Source organism: Leptonychotes weddellii, unplaced genomic scaffold (genome assembly GCF_054177405.1).
Source record: "Leptonychotes weddellii isolate Sample4059 unplaced genomic scaffold, ASM5417740v2 HiC_scaffold_13745, whole genome shotgun sequence".
NCBI lineage: Eukaryota > Metazoa > Chordata > Mammalia > Carnivora > Phocidae > Leptonychotes > Leptonychotes weddellii.
In genome coordinates this window covers 1-5,532 of record NW_027717459.1, presented here as the reverse complement: position 1 = coordinate 5,532, position 5,532 = coordinate 1, and the positions used below count along the sequence as shown (strand labels likewise).

At 33.4% G+C, this 5,532-nt stretch overlaps 1 long non-coding RNA gene across 1 annotated transcript; it reads right to left on the bottom strand.

Moving 5' to 3' along the window:
• Positions 1 to 2,469: 2,469 nt before the first annotated feature.
• LOC145718305 (uncharacterized) lies at positions 2,470 to 4,376 on the bottom strand. Its single transcript, XR_014141712.1, has 3 exons — positions 4,287 to 4,376; positions 3,128 to 3,295; positions 2,470 to 2,733 (listed from the first exon to the last, which is right to left on the bottom strand). It is a non-coding gene; the product is annotated as an uncharacterized LOC145718305 (long non-coding RNA).
• Positions 4,377 to 5,532: the final 1,156 nt, after the last annotated feature.

The following is a 5,532-nucleotide window of genomic DNA, read 5'->3' as shown; positions in this document are numbered from 1 at the left end:
GGGTATTGAGGAGGGCACATTCTGCATGGAGCACTGGGTGTTATGCACAAACAATGAATCATACATTACATCTAAAACTAATGATGTAATGTATGGGGATTAACATAAGAATAAAAAAAAAAAAAAGACTCAGCTGTATAATTATTTCCTCTCACTTTGAATAGCACCCTCTCCACTGGCTCTTTCTCCCCTGCCTTCTACCATAACACATGGCTCCCATATCTTGAAAAACTGTCATTTAACCTTGCTGTCCAATTTACCATCCCATATCTCTTTTGCATTTGACATATTTTTTTTTAAGCACAATGCTCTGTACCCATTTGCCTGTTCCTCAGCACCTACTCTCCCACCCCAGCGTAAACTACCTGGCTCCTATACCCTCCACTTGGCAGAATTTCAAATAATGACCTCACCAAATGGTCTCTTCTCAGTTCCCATTTTTGATATTTGGCAACATTTGACATTGTCTTCAACACCCTGTTTTAGACTCTTTGCTTCCTTGGGCTTAATACTGTTCTACCTTAGTTTCCTATCTTCTTTATCTCTTTTAAAGGTTCCCATACTAATTGGAAAAAACATCCCAACATTACATCTGTTCCTCTATAGCTTTCTCATTCAGAGACCTCATCTACTCTGAAGGCCACAAACTCACCTCTAAGAAGATGAATTCTCCACCTACATATTCAGCTCTTACCTCTCTCCCCAGTCCCACATTTTCTGCCTGAATGCAATTACCACCTGATTGTATGACCATCATCTTACTCTATCTGAAAACAATACATCTTTTCCCTCAAATCACCAATGGTTTTGCTATTTCTTTTTCTACCAAAATTCTTCAGTCATTCAAAAAAGAACTTCAGTCAGGCCCATTCAGCCCTTCTTTTTGCTAAAACCAGATCTTGCCAAGGCTTCTGTTACAGTGTCTATTGCATCTCTCCCTCTCCTTATTTCCACTGATAGCATGCTAGCTTAGTTCTTAATGCCTCATGCATGGACTGCTTTCACAGCCTTCCAAAAAGTCCACAGTTTCTCCATCCTCCAATTCTCTTGAAAAAGAAATTGTTATATAAAAAGATAACAGAAAGATTATGAAAGAGATAATATAAAATTGTTAACAGGTTAAAATTGTAAAAATGTGGCTTTGGTTATTTCTTCTGCCCTAAAACAAAACAAAAAAAACAAAAACAGATTGCCCATTGCTTATAAAGCAAAGTATAAACTCCTTATATGGCCCATTAAACAGCCTCTACATGTACTTCAGAAGTTGGCAAACTACATGTAGCTCACAGGCCAAATCGAGCCAGCCTCCTGTTTTTGTAGGTCTTTAAGCTGAGAATGTTTTTTACATTTTTTAATGATTAAAAAAAAAACAAAAAAAGATTTCATAATATGTATCATAGGTAAAAATAATATGAAATTCAAATTTCCGTGTCCAAAAGTAAAGTTATATTGTAACACAGCCAAACTCATTCATTTGTAAATTGTCTATAGCTACTTTCCCACTACGACAGAGTTGAATAGCTATGAGATTGTGTGGCCTGCAGAGCCCAAGATTTTCTGGACATTTACAGAAGTTTGCAGACCCCTGCTCTAGTCCAATTTACCTCTCAAGCCTTAGCTCCCCCTTACTCCAATGGCATATAGCTTTTAGTCTAGTCTTAATTTGCTCCATTTATCTACTGATTTTCCTGCCTTTATCCTTTGCCTCACACCATTCCTTTGGTCTGAAATGTTCCTTCTTACCTCTTTCAAGATAATAGGAACTCCATTCTTCCTTCAGGACTCAAATTCCATATCATCTAGCAAAGATTTCCTTGATCACAACAACTAAAAATACCCACTTCTTTTATTTCTTACAACATCTTCTGGACCACTTATACTTATGTAACAAAAAATACATACAAGACAATATACTTTATCTCCCCAAGTAGACTGTGAACATAGAAAATAGTGTTGGTATTTTATCATTTTTTTCTATCTCTTAGAGTGTCAAGCGCAGAACTCTGCATATAGTAGCTATAATTCTTAATAAAATTTGGTATTTTTAAAATAAACTATGTTGGTGATTTACGGGGTTTAATATTTATTGAGTAAATAAGCTATATGATTAATAAGAGCTATATATATAACTTTAAGCTAAAAATGGATATAAACTACAAACTGATTTTACTCTAAATTAAGCAACTTTTAAGCAGTTCCTAAAGTGACTGACAGTATATCAAAGTGATATTAGCATTTTCTAATCTGTTACCCAATCTGTTTACCTTGAACTCACCATTTCCTATCATTTAACACTTTCCTCATGTCTCATGCCAAAAACCAGACTATTTCTATACATGTACATGATCTTTTTTGGATATGAGGATAAGTGTGTGTGTGTGTGTATGTGTGTATGTACACATACACTTATTGTATTGGAAACACATTACATTTCATTAAGAATACCTTAAGAACAAAGTAATTCCCAAATGTTAGGTTAATTTGATTGGTAGTTTTAAGCATTCTTATAGAACTTAAAAAATTACATATCTTGAAAATTGAGTATTATTACTTAAGATATGTTATTTATAAATTTACCTGTTCATAAAGAAGAAAGGTCTTGTCTCTCTCAGATGTAAGAACTTTGACATTACCCTGAATTTCTGCCAAATGACGCTCATATTTTTCCAGCATGCATTTAAGTTCTTCACGGTCTCTTGTCGTCTTCAAAAGCTCTACATCACAGTTTGTACCCTACAATTATTATATAAGAAATGTGAAATTCTTTTTTGACGTGGTTCTAAGAAAACAGTGCTACTAATAGCAGTACACAATCTCTACTCAAGCAAACATGACCATACAATGAAAGGAAATGATGAAAAAAGTTTTAAAAATCACTTCTCTTTTAAACAGGTTCATCCCAAAGTGGTCCACATTTATCTGATTACCTCCCAACTACTACCAATACCAGGGATAAAGAACTAAATTCAATAGTCCACTGTGCCATCAAAGAGACCTCTGTCTCCCCAATTCTTGGATATACCAATTCATGCCAAATTAAAATGAATTATTTGCATATTAGGTAAATCAAAGAATAAAAGTGTTTGAGCAACAAACTCCACAATATTTGTAAGTTTCCAAAACCTACCCGGGAAGATGGAGATGGGCGTCTTGGACTTTTAGATCTACTTCTGATCATCCTTCTCAAATTTTGAGCTTCACTCTTGTAGTAATCTCTGTCTGCTTCTAAAGTCTTGACAAAGGAATCAAGTCTGGAAGGAGATTTATTTTGTGCTTTTTCAGTCTCTAAAATTATCTTGCCAAGGAGGAAAAAATTAGGTCATTATTTCAAGCTACACTATAGCATCATTTTCTATATGAAAACTGAATAAACAGGATCCTTAAAAATAATAAATTTGGTATTTTAAAAATAATTCATCAATCTCTGGGGCCTTCTTTTTCTAGCATTTCTAAATGTACTATATTTTTATTTAATTAAAAGAACCCCCAAATTTACTCAATAATTTTAAGAAAAAATGGTAAAGAAATTTTGGAAAGGCCAGAAATGTCCACATATCTAGTTATAAGTCCTAGAAATTGAATTAATTTGCTTAGGAAACTTGTATGCTAATATTAAAGCTTCTGTTTATGGCATCTAAGTTTTGTTCAATAATTGTTCAATAAATGAATAAATTAAATGAATGCTGGATATTTTATACTTGTATACACTTTCAAGTACATTCCCAATCACCTTAATGTATTTAGAAGCATTTTTTCTTTTATAATCTTTATTTTACCAATACTTTATTGGGAGAAAACTATAGATATACTTTCAGAGAGGGTGTTCCAAATATTTTAAATGATAACATTAAACGGTCTAAAAGGAGTTTTCATTTCACATTGTTAGAAAAAGAAAACTCATTACTCAGAATTAACTTACAACATCTGATTTAATATTTATTACTAAGAGGGATAAAAGTTAATGTGTAAACAAATGCATCTTATATTTTGAGAATTAAATTACTCACAGTCATCATTTTAAATCAAGTAACAGCTAAGGGCAGTAATAAAACCAACCAAAGTTCTCTCCACCTCTAGGAAAGAAAGGCGTAATGATGAAATGGAGCGAGAACAACAATGCTCTTACAGATGGGAAGTGCCCCTGTGCACCAAAGCAGAGTGCTGATTTTAGAAAACAGACACTTTTTATTGTTCACAAAATGCACGAGAGCTAAAACACAACCATTTTTTTGTAGTCTAAGAATAAAAATGATTCCTCAACATACATTTATAAAAAATGTACTTACAGATCTAAGCCTTTTTATTGTATCTTCCAATACTATTATATTATTTTGCTGGCAAATGAGTTCAATCTGAAAAACAAGCCAGAAAAATTATTTAGATTAAAAATATTTAAACAGATTTAACTAAAAAGAGAACATCAAAAAAGAAAGCCAGTTGAAACAACATGTGTTGGCGAGGATGTGGAGTAAAAGGAACCTTTATGCACTGTTGGTGGGAATGCAAACTGATGCAGACACTGTGGAAAACAGTACGGAGGTTCCCCAAAAAATTAAAATTAGACTTACCTTATGATCCAATTATCGCACTACTGGGTATTCACCCCCAAAATACAAAAACACTAATTCAAAGGGATACATGCACCCCTATATTTATTGCAGCATTATTTACAATAGCCAAATTATGGAAACAGCCCAAGTGTCTATCGATAAATGAATGGATAAAGATGTGGTTATATATACATACACATACACACACACACACACACACACACGCAATGGAATATTATTCAGCCATAAAAAGAATGAAGTTTTGCCATTTGCAACAACACGGATAGAGCTATAAAGTATAATGCTAAGTGAAAAAAGTCAGAGAAAGACATATACCATATGATCTCACTCATATGTGGAATTTAAGAAACAAAACAAATGAGCAAAGGGAAAAAAAAAAGAGAGAGACAAAGAGAGAGACATGTATTACTTTTACAGACATAAAAAACATAATGCTGATTCCACTCTGAAAACAGACTCTTAACCATAGAGAACAAACTGATAGTTACCAGAATGGGGGGTGGGTGAGGTGGATTAAAGAGTACACTTACCATGATGAAAAAAATTATATTAAAAATTTAAAAAGGGAAGCCACTTAAAAATAAAATCATGTAGTGAATAATTTACAAAAGAAAAGATCATCTACCCTTTCTGTTCACCTACCTTTGGATGGTAAAAGAACATAGGATGAAATATAGCAGTTCCCTTTCCATTAACCCAAGTTTGTTATTAAACAGTAATTGGTTATATTTTACCAAATTACTCCCTATAAATTGCAACAAAATGTTAATACTAATTATAATTCTGAAGATGGTAATAGGGAAGAGATAAAAGAATGAGTGAAATAAGTCAAACAGAGAAAGACATGTATAATATGATCTCACTGATATGAGGAATTCTTAATTGCAGGAAACAAACTGAGAGTTGCTGGAGTGGGGGTGGGGTGGGAGGGATGGGGTGACTGGGTGATAGACACTGGGGA